This window comes from Phyllostomus hastatus, unplaced genomic scaffold (genome assembly GCF_019186645.2).
Source record: "Phyllostomus hastatus isolate PE091 unplaced genomic scaffold, TTU_PhHast_1.1 phas_scaffold_555, whole genome shotgun sequence".
Classification (NCBI taxonomy): Eukaryota; Metazoa; Chordata; class Mammalia; order Chiroptera; family Phyllostomidae; genus Phyllostomus; species Phyllostomus hastatus.
The window spans coordinates 14,043,722-14,058,044 of NW_025334036.1; the positions used below are offsets into that span (position 1 = coordinate 14,043,722).

The 14,323-nt window shown below is 48.8% G+C and overlaps 1 protein-coding gene across 1 annotated transcript in view; it reads right to left on the reverse strand.

Annotated features, from left to right (window-relative positions):
* Nucleotides 1-14,323, reverse strand: part of OCA2 (OCA2 melanosomal transmembrane protein) — a 167,225-nt gene that overhangs the window by 7,680 nt on the left and 145,222 nt on the right. The window lies entirely within an intron of this gene.

A 14,323-nucleotide genomic window follows, 5' to 3' on the forward strand; every position in this document is an offset into this window, starting at 1 on the left:
AGTACAAGGGGGAACTACTCGAGCTCTGATCTAATTCAGAATTACTGTGACCTTATGTAAAATGATCTTCTCCGTCTCCTCCTGAGGCGAGTGTCTCCTTTCATAAATGTCACTCCGCGGTGGCCACCTAATGCGTCACCATCCTCTGTCCACGCTCTCGTCTCAAACTGGACATCTCCAGGATTACAGGGTAAAGAGCATCAACGATATGGAGACAGAAGGTGTGATTTTGGATGGTGGGCATGCAACGTGATACACAGACATGTATGATACATGTATGATGTCATACATGTATGGTAGAATTATATACTTGAAACCTGTGCCACTTTCTTTATCAACCAATGTCACCTCAGTAAATTTAATTTTAAAAAAAAAGTGAAACCAAGTGCAAAAAGAAAAAAGAGTTAGCCGCCTCACAAAGCATCCCATCATGGGTTCTGACCAATAAAGGTCTCCTTTTCAGTGCGTCAAATGTCACCGGTCCTCATTCCTGTTCCCTGCAGCGCCGAGGAAATGCCATCTCGCCCGGCGGTTCCTGGGCCCCACAATCTGCAGTCTTCTCTCTCCCAGGTTCCGCTCCCCCGGTGCCTTCCGCTCTTTGTCGGAACAAAGGGATGTTAAGTCTTTGACCAGCCTTATCTCTGCCTGCGAGCTCACTCCTGTGTCCCTCCTCCTTAGATATGAAAGCAAAATGCCTGGACCCCACGCACTGAGTGACCCCTCAGAGGGTTTGCGCCACTGTCCCTTCGTCATTCAAAGAGGACGATGGTTTTCTGACTTTTACTGTGTCGTCAACTGATACTGACTTCCTGAGATCTTCAAATTGCAGGACATTTAAACAGTGATCCTAAAATCTATTTTTTGTGTGTATGTGATTTATCATCTTTTTTTATCTTCAGCTGAAGCCATGCTTACTGGTTTTAGAGAGAAGGGCAGGGAGGGAGAGAGAGAAACATCAGTCGGCTGCCTCTCATATGTCTCCCGACAGGGGATCGAACCCACAACCTTTCCGTTTACAGGACGACGCTCCAACCGACTGAGCCACACCAGCCAGGGCTGTGTAATGTATCATCTTTCATAACTGCATCATAGACCATATTAGAGAGTAGGACACTTCTAAGAGCCGTAAAAATAACTTCCATATTGGATGTTAACATTACAGAATTATAAAACTAAAAACAGCACGATTGCTTTGGGGGCAACTGCGTCTAAAGCATCATTTGCATGGGAAGAAAGTTAAGCCTGAGCAGTAAAGTGATTTGCTGCAGGTGGTTCCTTCACGACATTTTGCAGCCTCCACCACCTGCCAGACGACATTCCCCGTGCTGGAGACATGCCCACGGGGAAGCACCTCAAACATCCTCTGCACTTTTGTGACTTACATTTTATTTCAAAGAAGAAATTAAAATTGAACCCACTTTTCTTCTTGCTCAGTCTCTCCCACCCTCTCTGTTTCTCTGTCTCTTTCTTCTCTTTTTAATACCATGATAACCCTTTAAATACACACACACACACACACACACACACACACATTCCAAAAATGATAAGAAACCATTTATATTTACATAAAAGCTTGATTAGGCCCTGGCAGGGTAGCTCACTTGTTTAGAGTGTCATCCTGATACGCCCAGGTTGCGGGTTTGATCCCCAGTCAGGGCGCATGCAAGAATTAACCAATGGATGCATCAATATGTAGAACAAGAAATTGATCTCTCTCTCTTCCCCCCTTCCTCTCTCTCTGAAAGTCAATAAGCAAAAAAATAATAATAATAATTAAACTTATGGATAAAAGCTAAATAATCTCCAAGTCCAACTCCTATGTTTACTACTCGGGTCTCCCCAGCCCTCCAAGTCAGCCGTTTCCCACCTGTGACTCTCACTTCCCTGTGCGTCAAGAACTCGGATCTACGCCAGAACGTTAGTGGCAGAATCCACCCAACTGTGAAATGCTATCCCTGCGAAGGAGCAAAGAGAAATATCTGGGCAGAGCAAATAGGTGCCAGAGATACAGAAGAGAATACCACCGTAACCTATGAAAACTTGGAAAATTCCCGAAAACATGGAAAGAGGAAAAAGGATGAACTCGATTGATAGTGAAGACAAAGAAACAATTGACAAGCAACTCTGAAAGTGACATGAGAAGACATCCCTTGAGAATGTGACTACATTCTTGGCGGGAATAAATGACCGTTATATCAGGAGGAAAAAAAGAATTTAGATCCAATCAGGAGCTGTCGCTGGTCTGCAGGGATGCGTTGCCCCACAGACGGCAGGTGAGGCTGCGGCTCGCTAGGGGCCGGCTCAGCACAGGTGAGACCGTTCTGCATGAGAGAGCAAGTTCGAACCCCATTGGCATGTATCCTTCCGCGAGAACCTGGGTCCCCACGGAGCAACCTTGACAAGGTGCAAGAGAGGAAGAAAAGACAGTTTGAGCTTCCAATGTTGTGCTTCCTGACAGAATACAGCTGTCTGAAGAAGAAAAAGGGGAGACTGTCCCATTGAATATCATGGAGAGTAATACAAGTCACATTATCACACATTTCCTTATCAGGGATGTACTAGAAATTTGTATCTTGTTGGCAAACCTGAAAACCACAGCAGAAATATCAATTCCCATAAAAATGACTATGGGGTCCCGGCTGGTGTGGCTCAGTGGACTGAGTGCTGGCCTGCAAACCAAAGGGTCGTTGGTTCAATTCCCAGTCACGGCACAAGCCTGGGTTTCAGGCCAGGTCCCCAGTAGGGGGCGTGCGAGAGGCAACCACACATGGCTGTTTCTCTCCTCTCTTTCTCTCTCCCTAAAGATAAAGTCTTTTTTTTAAAAGTGACCATTGCTAAGAAGAATCCATCCCTTGCACATTTGTTGCTTGTTCTGCTGCGACTCACTTATTCCATGTACTTTACTAAGAAGCCTCTGACACATTGTTTTTGTAGACATAGTGTTGGGTGATTCTAGAAGGCTCATGCCTCAGAGAATGGGGCCTGGAAACAGGTGACCCTGGGCTCCTCCTGGACCCAATTCAGCATCTTCCCCCATTCCCCTGATTCCTCATTTCCTTCTCCCCCTGCTCCCCCTAAAAGTGCTACTGGGGGCCCCATCATTGAAGACCTCTGATTTCTTTGCTCATTTACTGTCATTTACTATCACACTTTTGGGAAGCCCATAAGCCCCAGAGCGACTGTAAACCAAATAAGTTGATTCTTGCCTTTAGTAGCTCATAAGTCTGCAGAGGAGGTAGACCCGTGCACAACTATCATAACACAATGGGATGCATGGGATTGTCCTTAACTGGCTCTGACTGGGCCTTGTCCATCAGCTCATTTGTGTGGCTCTATGGTGCTGGGCTTGGGGCTAGGTCCACGGGATTACAGGAAAACTCAGGAGGTGTTCTCAGTAGGGGGAGGTTATTGAGTCCTACCTGAGACCAGTCAGACTGCCGGCCCACCCACCGTGATCTATAAATATTTCATTAAGAAGGTGTTGCTCCCACTTGCCCTGGCTGGGTGGCTCGCTTGGTTGGAGCATCTTCCCGTACACCAAAAGGTCATGGATTCGATCCCCAGTCCGGGTACTGATTGATGTTTCTCTCTCACATTGATGCCTCTCTCCCTCTCTCTCTCCCCCTTCCTTTCTCTCTAAAATCAATAAGCACATCTTCAGGTGAAGATTTTTTTTAAAACTTCCCCCCTGCAGGGAGGCTGCACAGTTCTTTCTGGGCCCCCTGCCCGCCCCCTAGCCCCGCACAAGCCCCACGTCCCCAGCCCTTCCTCTGTGTGGTCCACACCTTCCCCAGACCTGCAGCCGCAGCCACTGAGTTAGGGGCTTTGGTTTTCACCATGCTGACCCCCTGCTCCCTGGACTGTGTCACATGGTGTCTCGCCATCAGATGGCCAAGAAAAAGGCCGAGTCTATCCCTGAGTCCCCAGTGTCCCTAAAGCCCTGCTCGGGTCCCCCTGGACCCAGACAGCGAGGACCGGAGTCTAGAAAGGAGGGCAGAGAGGAAGAAAGGCGCCCTGCGTGGACCCAGAGGCCTCTGCAAGTCTGACAGCCCGCAGGCGTTTACAAAACTGGAGCTCTCCTTTTCACGGTCACCCACAACGTGGATTCATGTCGTTTATCCCGCCAGCTCCAAAGGAGGCGGAGGGGCAACAGGACTAATGAACTCACTCGGGTAACCTCGGTCCACCAGGGCCCAGCCGCTCAGAGCCTCAGGCATCTTATTTGTGAGACAGCTTCTGACTCGGACCTGAAATTCATCACCTGCGACACTCAGCCAGGCTTTTCCAATACAAGGCTTAGAGCAAATTAGCTCCGTGACATCTTAGGTGTGTCTGGCGAGCCGCAGCCGAGATCTGACAACGATGGCACTATCTTTTCTCTTCAGGGATGTTGCCGACGCACAGCCAGCCTCCGGGCAGCCAAAAACCTTGCGAAAACAGCCGTCCGCCATTTAAAAAATAATTGCAGATGAATCTTAGCAGGAGATTTTCTCCCGTCAAGATGTCCAGGATTCAGTTTAAAAAAAAAAAAAAAAAGCAATTCTTCCTTCAGTTGCTGCATGTATTACTGAAATAAGTTTTATGGGATTTTTTTTTTTTTTTTTTTAGCTATGAAGACTTATCCGGAGCTCTTGTTTTAATCTTGCTGGGTGTAGACTCCTAGGGTTTGAGAGCAGGAAGTCACCTCAATGCCATGGTCACGTCGTTCGTTGGTTCGTTCATTCATTCATTCATTCATTCATTCGCTCAGTGGGCGTCCGCCGTTTACCCCGACCCATAATTCCTCCAGATAACAGCAAAGGAAAACGAGCTACAGATTGCAAGCCCGGGACACGGCCCACTGGCGGGTTGGGCCGGACGCAGGCGGGTCTCCTCCGCAAACATGCTCCTCCCTGCACTCTCAGCACACACACCCCTCGGCCCCTCCCGTGCCGGTGATCTCTGACCCCAGCCCTCCGCAGCAAACGCCTGGGCTCCCCGCACCAACACACGGAGCTTCATGCCCATGAAAGGCAGGTCCGAGGCCACGCCTGAGCACACGGGAGTTTCCCCAAACAAGGCCGCCCGAGGTAAAGGAAGTAGGAGCAGAGATGTCAGAATCTGCCCGCTTCCAGATCTTTCTACAGGGTATCGGGGCTGCCCGCGAGGACACCTAGTGAGGGGCATGCTGGCTCCTCCGTATCCGCTTTCCGTGGACTCTGCTGCTGCTGTTGTGGGGGGCGGGGCTGGCGAGAGGACGTGCCCACCTACGGACCGGAGACCTTCTGCGGCCCTCTGTGCGTAGGATGCATTGCCACACTGAGCGCACACCACACACGGCCCTGCACACAGTAGGGCTACAGAACACCCTCGGTGCACAGAGGGGGCCTGGCAGGGACGCAGCCCCATCACTGAGCTGTGATGTACCCTCTCTCCCGTATCAACAGGGCTTCCAGCGGAAGCCTGGAGGAGGCCGCCAGGAGTGGGGTGCACGAGGCCCCCATTTCTGCCTCCACCCTTGTGGGATCCAGTGCAGATTAGCTTGAACTCTCAGAGCCCAGCTCAGGGAAAGAAATGCACGATTCTTGCATCGCAGCTACCATATGCCAGGCTCGCCTTTGAGAGTTCCTATCATCCTCCACCCTGCTGGGCCAACGTGGTGATGAAAAAAAGGTGTCAAGGGCGGGCCAGGCCAGGGTCAGGGTCCCTCGTGGGGCTGCACCAACGAGCTCAGCCCATTACAGAAAAGGCAACAGAATGTCTCAGCCCAAGCTCCAGGAGTACAGGGCCCGGCACAAATAACGCCCCTCTATATCACAAAATTTTATTACAAAATCCTAAGCATGTAATTCTCTAACCAACCACATCAGATTCATGTGCACCATATGAGATTTTAGGTGAAATGTTCAAATTAAAACCATACATTATCACACCCGCATGATTACCCTACCAACCACGCTCAGGTAGGCATTCTTTCTGCCGGACCCTGTATCTATGACATGTAAACACACCCGTCCCCAGAGTCCTCCTAAGTATGAAGAGGGCACATAAAAGTGTCATCCGGGGTTCGCTTATTATTTGTCCAAGCACAGGGTTTGCCAGGGCAGGTAGCACTGCTTTGGGGAGGTGGCACAGTCCTGGGAAAGAACTCAGAAGCGACCACAGAGGTTGGTCAGTCAGACATGGCTACTGGGTGGAGCTGGCGATGCGGCAGGAGGCAAGTAGAGGGAGGGGACCTAGGGGTTCGGAACCCTCCTGGCCTCCTAGAGAAAAGCCCTGCCCAGGGAAGAAAGGCTTCCACTTAGTAATTGGGATGCTCAAAGATGTTGCATGGAGCTCAGGCCGGGTGGCTCAGTGGGCTGGAGTGTCATCTGTACACCACAAGGTTGCAGGTTCAAATCCCGGTCAGGGTATATGCCTGGGTTGGGGATCTGATCCCCAGTCAGGGTGCATACTAGAGGGAACTGATTGATCTTTCTTTCTTTCTTTCTTTCTTTCTTTCTTTTTTTTGTGTGTCCCCTCCTGGGGACCTGGCCCACAGCCCAGGCATGTGCCCTGACTGGGAATCGAACTGGGGACCCTTTGGTTCGAAGGCCCATGCTCAACCTACTGAGCCAGGGCCTAACTGATGCTTCTCTCCATCTCTCTCTCTCTCTCTCTCTCTCTCTCTCTCTCTCTCTCTCTCTCTCTCTCTCTCTCTCTCCTCCTCCTCCTCCTCCTCCTCCTCCTCCTCCTCTCCCTCCCTCTCTCAAATAAATAAACATGTCCTCAAGTGCGGATTAAAAACAAAGAGGCTGTATCCAGGATGAGGAAGGAAAGCTGTGTGTGCATAAAACACCAGGCCCTGTGCCCCCCGAGACAGCAGCCCTGCATCAGCCCCTCTAGAAAGTGGAGAAACCCGGGGCCGGCAGCCATCCCGGGGCCCAGGGTGAAGTGCAGGCGTTGTGGGTGGGTGGGACCGCCAAGGTGACAGCCCACTGTGCACAGACAGGGTGCTGGGGTCACCAGTGCAGGGGCCTGTCCTCCCTGTTCTACTCCCCACTTACTACTTGAAATCCCCCCAGAAGCCTACGCAGGACCCCCGACAGCACTGGAGGTGCCATGACCCCAGAGACCCGTGGGCGTGAGAGGGGCCACAGGTGGCTGTCAGCTCAGCAGCCCCACAGTGAAGAGCCGTTCGTCATGCTCAGGGCGCACGGACAGCATGTCCCTTGCTGCAGGTTAAGAAAAGACTTCGAATTCCCTACACTTCCTCTGTGTCTGTGTGGCCTCGAGGGGGAGGCTGCGGCTGCTGTGTGAGCGGCCCTTTGTCAGGGGCAGCGACTCGGCAGCTACTGTTCCGAACCCAAGCGGGGTCAGTGTCAACCTCAGCAAACAGCAAGGACACACACTGGGGCCTCTCCTGCCCTCCCCGCGCACTTCTAAACTGTTCTCTGTAAGGTCCCTCCGCTGTCCCCAGAATGTCCCCCTGTGGGAAGTACAGCAGGAATCCTGAGGCCACTACCATTTCCAGTCCCTTCGTCTTGCTGCATCTCAATATACAGATTAGGGGCTAAAACGGAAACAGAGCAAAAAAGTTTTATAAGAAGTAAATGGATAGAAGGATCTTTAATTTGTTATTGATTTTATTTTCTTTTTCTAAGGTTTTTTATTTATTTATTTTTGGAGACAAGGGAAGGAGGGGGAAGAGGAGGAGAGAAGCATCCAGTGTGGTTGCCTCTTGTGCGCCTCCTACTGGGGACCTGGCCCGCAACCCAGGCTTGTGCCCTGACTGGAAATCGAACCGGTGACTCTTTGGTTCACAGGGTGGTACTCAATCCACTGAGCCACACCAGCCAGGGCTAAAATCTTTTTAAAAAATAAATAAGATAAATAAAAATAAGTCGACATGTTATTTACAGTAGCCAAGATCTGGAAGCAGCCCAGTACCTATCAGCAGATGAATGTTTAAAAAAAAAGCTGTGGCAAATTTACACAGTGGAATACTACGCAGCAGAAAGAGAAAAATCTTACCGTTTTCGACAGCATGGATGGACGTGCAGAGCATTATGCTAAGTGCAATAAGCCAGTCAGTGAAAGACAAATACCATATGCTCTCGCTCATGTGTGAAATCTAATGAACAAAACAAACTAACACAATAGAAGCAGACTCGCAGATACAGAGCACAGACTGACAGCTGTCAGAAGGGAGAGGTTTAGGGGAGTTGGGTGAGAAAGGGGAAGGGATTGAGTCAAAAGAAAAAGCCTCACAGACACAGACAACAGGATGGTGGTGACCAGAGGGAGGGGGTGGGGGGAGGAAGAAGAGGGTGAAGGGGGGACAAATGGTGACGGAAGGAGGCGGGACTTGGGGTGGTGAACACACAATACAAAACACAGATGACGTATTGCAGACTTGTGCACCCAAAACCTACACAGTTTCATTTGCCAATGTCACTCCAGTAAGTTCAATAACTATTTTCAAAAAAACAAGGCTGCGGATTTAAGGAATTCCCTCTCCACCACGGTTTCCTGCGGAAGGAGCCAGATGGGCTCTTCGACTGGCACCAGCTGCGCGGGGCGCCAGAACCGCATTCCAGCTGGACGTGAAGACACCCAAGAAGGTTTTCATTAACGGAGAGCGCTCCTAATGAACAGCTTTTAAAAACATGATTATTTCTCCGCGTCGCACCACGTGGAAGCCGCTGCGCCCTCTGCCGTTGTCAGGGAAGCTCTCGGAGAAAAGCGCCCTGGAGGCGGAGGAGCAGGACCAGGCTGATCCGAGTCTGGAGCAGCCCCTGGGGCTCATTCGCTCCATATAAGTTGAAGACCTACTGTGTGCAGACACCGTGCCCGTCCTGGGGACCTGTCCTGTCCTTACGGGACTTTTGCTCCGGTCCGGAGACAGAGAGAGCAGACGGCTGGTGAACGCATGCGCACTCCAGGAGGAGGAGGCACTGAGGGACAAAGACCCCAGGGAAGGGGTGGGGCCGCGAGGGGCGGGGCCGTGAGGAGCTGGGAAAATTCCTTGGCGAGTGGAATAAGGAAACTGAGGCAGGCAGCTGAATGCCATGGCCCAGCAGCTGACAGGTAAGATTCCAAAGGTCACCTCCCGGGAGACGACCTCTAGGCCTCAGTTGTGTTTCAGCCCCAGGCCCAGAAAAGCAGCAAAAACCAGGTGGGCGGGGCCAGGACCAGCTGCAGGGACTGAGGACTCCCTTGCTCTGTCCCTGACCAGCCAGTGGAGACCACGACCCTGAAGGGACACACCTGGGGACTGATGGATATTCCGCTGAACCCTCCCTCCCCTGACACCACCCTTAAGATTCCCACCTGCCCCGACTTGCAACCAGGCCAGCGGTGGACAGCGGCAGCTCATCCCAGGCTGACCCCCTGAACCTGCCCCCAAGGCCCCCTCTTCTCTGGCTCCCCAGGGAGTGAAGGCAGCCCAGCTTCTTCCACGCTAAGCCCCTCCCTGTTTCACTGTCCCCGGCTTTAATAAACAAACCATCACAGTCACCTACACTCACGTTGTAAAATCTTTCCTGCAGGAAGTCAAGAACCCACTCACTAGCATGGGCCCCTGTCCCGTAACAAGGCGCCATGTGCCTGAACGGTGAACAAGAGTCCCATCAAGAGGTAACAGCCAGGATAAAACGCGTGGGACAGCCCAGGGCTCAGAATGTTCAGAAGTCAGTGAAAGGCAGCAGTGGGGCGGGGAGGACGGATGGGGGGAGATGTGGTCAGACAGGAGGGCCAGGGCACAAGGCCTCCAAAATTGGCGCATGGATTCAGTACACAAAGGGTATTACCTGACCACATGGGATTGAATTAAATAGCACTTAAAGGAAAACCTTGGGTGTTGGCTGGTGTGGCTCGGTGAATTGAGCGTTGGCCTGTGAACCAAAGGGTCGCCGGTTCTATTCCCAGTCAGGGCACATGTCTGGGTTGCAGGCCAGGTACCCAGTAGGGGGCGCTTGAGAGACAACCACACATTGATGTTTCTCTCAGTCTCTTTCTCCCTCCCTTCCCCTCTCTAAAAATAAATAAATAAAATCTTTTTTTAAAGAAAGAAAGAAAAATCTTGGAAAATGCCCAAGGAGTTGGAAACTAAACAACAGATTTTGAAATAACCTATGACTCAAAGGAGGAATCCAGAGAGAAATAGAAAGCCCTGTGATTTGCATGAAAATGAAAACACAGATGATCAGAACATGCAGGATGGCAGTAAGCTGCCTGCAGAGAGATCTTTGGCACTAAACACTGTATTCCAGAAGGACCCCATCATTGACCTCACCTTCCCCTTAAGAGCCTAAAAAAAATTAAACAAAGTGAGCAGAAGAAAATAACAAAGATCCAATCCGAAATCAATGAGCTAGAAAACAGAATAGCAATGAAGTCAAAAGTAAGTGCTTGCAGAATATCAATAAAATCGGTAAACTTCTAGCCCAGTTGGTCAGCAGAAAAAGAGAGAGAAGACATTAAGTATCAATGTTGACTGAATGCGAGCGGTAACAGCACAACAGATTCTATGGATATTGAAAGTGTATTAAGAAAATAATATGGGCCCTGGCTGGCGTAGCTCAGTGGACTGAGCGCAGGCTGCGAACCAGGCATCGCAGGTTCGATTCCCAGTCAGGGCACATACCTGGGTTGCAGGCCACAGCCCCCAGCAACCGCACACTGATGTCTCTCTCTCTCTCTCTCTCTCTTTCTCCCTCCCTTCCCTCTCTAAAACTAAATAAATAAAATCTTTAAAAAAAAGAAAAAGAAAATAATATGGACTATTTTATATGATAAGAGCCACTCAAGAAGTGAAAGATAATACAAAGAGCTCTGTATCCATTAAAGACATTGAAATTGTGATAAAAAAAAAAACCATTCTCATAACGACAGTCCACAACCCAGGTGGCTTTACCGGTGAACTGTACCGAACATATGTGGCTGAAATTATCATAATTCCATATAACCTCTTCCAAAAATTAAATAAAGTAGAATACTCCCCAACTTGTTCATTGAGGCCAGAATTACCCTGATACAAAAACAGTAAGAGAAAACTACAGAACATTACCTTTTATAAACAAAGAAGTAACATTTCTTAAAATGTTTATAAATCCAATCCAACAATATATTCGAAGGATAATATGTCACAACTGAGCGGTGTTTATCCAGGAATGAAAGGAGGGTTTAACATCCAAAGATTAAGTGGCACTACATTAATAAACTAAAAAAAAGGCATGACCATCTCAACACAGAAAAAGATCTGAAAAATCTGACATCCGTTCATAATAAAAACTCAGCAAACCGGGAATAGGAGGAAAATTCCTCAAACTGTCAAAAGGCATCTAAAGACACATATATGCACACACTTACATATACGCACGTGTGCAACCATCCACATGCATGCACATACTCACACATGCACACAATCACACATACAGCCAACATCAGAAACATGACAATCTTCTCTTCAGCATTTTACTGGTGATCATAGCCAATGCAATCAGACAAGAACAAGAAAGAAAAGGTTCACAAACTGGAATGAAAGAAGTAAATTGTGTTCACTTGTATAAATATAACATTATCGCTTGTGTAGTAATTTGATGGACTCTACAAAAATCCTATTAGAACTAATCAAAAATGTCTAGCAAGGCTGTAGGATCTAAGGTCAATATGCATAAATCTATTGAATTTCTATGTAATAACCATGAGAACTTCCAATTTTAAAAAACAGCACTTGTAACTGCATCAAGAACATGAAATATTTTGAGATAAATCTGACAAAAGACATGAGAGACCTGTACCCTGGACACTACACAGCACTGCTGAGGAAAAAAGGACTACCTTGTTCATGGCTGGAAGAAACAATAGCGTTAAGAAGTCAAGTCTTTCTAAATTGTTCTATAGAGTCAAAGCAATCCCAGTAGGAATTTTGGAAGACTTTTTGTAGAGTTGACAAATGAATTCTAAAATTTGTATGAAAATGCAAAGAAACTAAATTAGCCAAAACAAGAAGAAAGAAGAAGAACCAAGAGGAAAAAAATAACACTGCCTCCAAAAGAAGGAGGAAGAGGAAGAAGAAAAGAAAGAGGAAGGAAAAGAAGGAGAAGGGGGCAGTAGGAGGAGGAGGGGGAAAGAGGGGGAAGGAGGGGGAGGAGGACAGGGAGGGAGGGGGAGGGGGAGGAAGAAGGAGGGGGAGGAGGAGGTAGGGAGGGGGGAGGAGGAGGGAGAGGAAGGAGGAGGAAGAGGGAGGAGGAGGATGAGGAAGGAGGAGGGGGAAGGAGGAGGGGGAAGGAGGAGGAGGAAGGAGGAGGAGGGGGAGGAAGAGGGAGGGAGAGGGAGAGGAGGAAGAGGGAGGAGGAGGAGGGGAAGGAGGAAGGGGAAGAGGAGGGAGGAGGAGGAAGAGGGAGGAGGAAGAAGAGGGAGGAGGAGGAGGACCGGGAGGGATAAGGAGAAGGACAATGACAAAAACAACAGCTTGGGTCCATACCTCACAGCATAGGCAAAAATTAACTCAAAATGGACCAAAGATCTAAATGTGAAACAAAAAAAGTTAAAACACATAGAAGAAAACATAGGGAAAAAAACCTTTGTGACCCTAAGTTAACCAAAGATGTCTTACACACAGCACCAGAAGCTTAATCTAAAAGAAAATTGATTAATTGGACATCTTTGAAATTTAAAATTTCTCCTTAAAAGACACTTCAAAGAATCCATAGACAAGCCACAGACTGGGAGAAAATATTTGCAAAGCATAGATCTCATAAAGAACCTGTCCCTAGAATATATAAGAGCTCTTAACATTCAACCATAGGGCCCTAAGTCAAGCAATTCCACTTCTGGGGATAGACCCAAAAGAATGAAAGTCAGAACCAGAACAGACATGTGTGCACGCGTGTTCCTGACGGCATAGTTCACGAAGGCGGAAGCAGCCCAAGTGTCCACAGGTGGATGAATGGACGAGCAAAACAGGGTCCGCACATACAGGGCACACCATTCAGTCTTCAAAAAGAGGGAAATTCTCATGTGCACGACAACGTGGGTGCACCTCGAGGGCGTGATGCTGAATGAAGTCAGTCACGAAAGGACACATGCTACGTGACTCCACTCATCAGGGGCCCCTGGTCACAAACTCACAGAGGCAGAGAGCAGCGCTCTGGCCGGTGTGGCTCTGTGGACTGAGTGCCGCCCTGGGAACCAAAGGGTCCCAGTCAGGGCACGTGCCTGGGTTGCAGGCCAGGTCCCCAGTAGGGGGTGCATGAGAGGCAACAACACATTGAGGTCTCTCTGCCTCCCTTTCTCCCTCCCTTCTCCTCTCTCTAAAAATAAATAATATAAAATCTTTAAAAAAGAGAGAGGAAAAGTAAGCAGCATGGTGATCGCCAGGGGCAGGGAGTGGGGAATTGCTTCGTGTTGAATGGAGCTGGAGAGTTTCAGTTTGGGAAGACGAGAAAGTCCTGAAGAGGGTTTGGATGGTGGCGCTGGTTAAACAACCAGCTGAATTGTACTTAATGCCACTGAATTGCACACTTATAAATGGTAAAGACGGCCCTGGCTGGCGTAGCTCAGTGGATTGAGCGTGGGCTGCAAACCTAAGCATTGCAAGTTCGATTCCTAAGCATTGCAGGTTCAATTCCCAGTCAGGGCACATGCCTGTGTTGCAGGCCATGGCCCCCAGCAACCGCACATTGATGTTTCTGTCTCTTTCTCCCTCCCTTCCCTCTCTAAAAATAAATAAATAAAATATTTTAAAAATATATTTTATAAATAAATAAATAAATGGTAAAGACGGTGAATTGTAGATATTTGGGGTATTTTATCACCACCACAACACAAACAATGGTCGAGCACCGCACACTTACCACGGCGACTGCGGTAAGCCCGTGACACCTCTTAGCAAGAGTGCGGAAAAATGCAGATTCGCATGCACTGCTGGCGGAAATGCAATGATTAATTATATGGGAAAATCGTTAGGCGGTTTCTTGGAAATTTAAACACATGCCTACCAAATGCCCCAATCATTCCACTCCTAGGTCCCAACCCCAAAGAACAACTATCCCCACACAAAGACTCTCGCCTGAATATTCACAGCAGCTGTATTTGTAAAAGCCAACTGCTACACGCAGCCCAAACGTTCTCCCAGGGGTGGCAAAATACTACAGTGTATATTACTATATTACTGTAGAATACTACTCGGCAGCAAACTGGGGTGAGCCATTAGTACACGCAGCATATGCGAACTTCAAAATAATTGTGCTTAGTCAGAAACAACACAAAACAAGCAACCGTGCCGCATAAGTCCATTGACATAAAATTCGACAGTGCAACCTAATTTATAGGCACAGGAAGCTGATCTGCAGTAGTT